This window comes from Hyperoodon ampullatus (assembly GCF_949752795.1).
Source record: "Hyperoodon ampullatus genome assembly, chromosome: 2".
Classification (NCBI taxonomy): Eukaryota; Metazoa; Chordata; class Mammalia; order Artiodactyla; family Ziphiidae; genus Hyperoodon; species Hyperoodon ampullatus.
The window spans coordinates 116,885,129-116,888,081 of NC_136915.1; the positions used below are offsets into that span (position 1 = coordinate 116,885,129).

Genomic DNA, 2,953 nt, shown 5'->3' on the forward strand with positions numbered 1-2,953 from the left:
ACTTCTCATATCCCTTTTGCCCTCTTCCCTTATTTTCTTACACTAAACCTACTTGCTGAAGACTTTCCTTTACCAAGACCTCTCCACCCACAACCTATGATTTTTCTCACATTTTCTCTCTTCTCTATCTGAATTCTTTATTAGATAGCATTATCCTCTTCTTATAAGACATTTCCCTTTACTTCTGTCTTTGCATCTGACTTTTAAGTATCATAAGACTTAAGGGTGAGGATGAGGGCATGGCTATGGCACACTAGTGGGGAAGTGAGGCTGACTACTATAGGATTCCTGTAGGTGTGCTAGGGAAGAGTGAAAATCTACTAACATTTGCAGAGTAATCAGCTTTATTATTGCATCCCCATGAGGTGTGAGTCTTGGAGAAAAACACCTTTTATGAAGCATGTATAAAGAGAAGAATCCACAAGAGAAAGAGTCCTCAAACAAAATAAGATTAAAAAACATAAAGAGTCCAACATCCTGAAATCCAAGGGAGAAGAGATTGAAAGGGAAGCATTATTGTCCAATATGGTTGATCAGTTGTCTGGGACAATCAGAATGCAGTATGGTGATACTTTTTTATTTAATCAGTAGATATTTATTGATATTATTGCTTAATTAATAAGTACAATACATTTGATTATAGTGAAACCAAGGATTACATTTTTCAATTTATCATGAAAAAATATTGATTAGCTAATGAATAGATTAGTTATATTACTTTACTTTTTTTTAGAACCAAGATTTTTGTTTGTTTATTTATTGCACTTAGAATATTCTTCTGTGACCTTCTTGGCCTGATAGTCCTTAACTACCACAGAACTGCAACCAACCCTTTTATGGGGTTTCTCTCTCTGTCAGTTTTAAAGAGCCCTATCCATTCTCCTCATTTCTAGTGGTCATTGATATTAATGAAGTTGATTTGGGGTTCAGCAAAACAGCCTCCACTAACTTGACACACACAGGCTCAATACAGGTAGACACAGGGCTTAGTGTCTGTTATTGACACAGACATGGAATCAATAGTGTGTAGTACTGCCAAGATATAAATCATACAAGGGATTCATAATAGAACCTGCTGAAAAACATTTAGAGTGCTATTTATCAATACATGAATACTCAATTAGAAATTAGGGTTATTCTTCAAGTATATCCATTGGGAATACCATGGAGAGAACTTAATCTTATGAAAATGGTTTTCAATTACTATACCTTACAAACAGAAGTCTCGACTCTGTTAAAATTAGTAAATTTTTACCCAGATTATTTCCACAAATTAAATTTACCTTGAGTAAATTGAGTGGCAGAAAACTTAATCAGAAAAGTCAGATCCAAAATATGTCAAATTGAATAAAGGTTGAAAGAAACTATTGAGTTCAGTTATTAGTGAATTTAGTTTATTGGTGACTTTTGGGAGACCAGTTTCAGCAAAAGGCTGATGGGAAAAGACGTATTGCAGAGAGTTGAGGATAAAAATGCTCCAACAATTATATAGACTCCCAACTACTAGATCTTACTTGAGGTCGCTGGTCTTATGAAAAATGATGTTAGCTTGACTTATGTGCTTTTTTATAGCTTCCTTTATCTCTTTATTCTTCAGATAGATAATGGGGTTAAAAGAAGGGAGACAAAACTACAAAGGCCAGAGCAATGACTGTATCCCAGAATAAGGAGTAGGTGGCAGAGAAGTGTAGGTACATGAGATCCACACTGCCAAAGAAAACCAGAAAGCCAGTGAGGTGGGAGACGCATGTGGAAAATGCCTTGCAATGACCCTCAGCTGAACGAATACATAGAATTACAGCCACAGTACCAACAGAGGACATGAAAATGAGCATCACACCTGTAATGATCTCCACTGCATGGACAACATCCACTGCCTGCATCATGATGATGTCTTGTGTATCTAGGCAGGCCAGACTTGGCACTGGGAGCAAGTCACAAAAGATATGCTCAAGGTGATTAGAGCCACAAATAGCAGTGTGGAGATCCAGGCAATCTCAGTGAGGGGCATGATAAAGCCACAAATAGAGCAGCTTAAAGTCAGCCGGGCACATAGCTTAGGGGTTATGATAGTGGGATAATGAAGAGGGCTTCAGATGGCCAGGTAGCAGTCAAAAGCCACAAAACGTCACTCATGCCTGTGGAATGGAAGAAATACATCTGCAGGAGACAACTGCTTAAGGAAATACTCTTCTCACTAAGCAGGCAAGACAGCACCTTTGGTATGGTAGCTGTGGTTTACCAGATCTCCAGGAAAGAAAGGGCGCTAATAAAGTACATGGGAGTGTGGAGGTGAGTATTCAGCTGGACCACTGTGATGATGACTAGGTTTCCAACAACAATGAAAGCATAAATGAAGAGCAGTGGAACAAAACAGATGACAGGATCTCCCCAGGAATAAGGGAAAGCACAGAAGATAAACTCCTGAGCAGTGGTTTGATTGGGGCTCTCCATCTCCAGGTGAGAAATGAGGATTTCAATTCCTACTGCACTCAAGCCTTCTAGGAGATGTTTACTATTGGTCATAGAGTGAGTACACTTACCAAATGCCAGCATCTGAATAAATCCCTGTATTTGGGCTGTAGAAGAAGAAGGAATATTCCATATTCCATAGATGCTTACAACTAAAATTGGAGTATGGGGAAAAAATACAGTCAGAAAACACAGCCAGTATTTTAGACCAATGATCCTCAAAATTCAGCATGCATCAGGATCACTTGGAGGGCTCGTTAAAACTGAGATTACGGGTCCCCATACTGAGAGTTTCTAATTCAGTAGGTGTGAGGTAGGGTCAAAGAATTTTCATTTCTAACAGATTTCCAGGGAATGCTAATCCTGCTGATCAGAGGACCATATTTTAAAACCACTGCATTTAGACAAAGAAAGAACTAGAAGAGATAGTGAAAAAATAGCAAGGTGATGCTTTTGCCCATATTCAAGTCATATTGATTTT

General features: G+C 38.3%; 1 pseudogene across 1 annotated transcript; it reads right to left on the bottom strand.

Moving 5' to 3' along the window:
• Positions 1–1,510: 1,510 nt before the first annotated feature.
• On the bottom strand, positions 1,511–2,454 carry LOC307068209 (olfactory receptor 6K2-like; annotated as a pseudogene). Its single transcript has one exon. The product of its transcript is annotated as an olfactory receptor 6K2-like (transcript).
• Between the last annotated feature and the right edge of the window lie 499 nt (positions 2,455–2,953).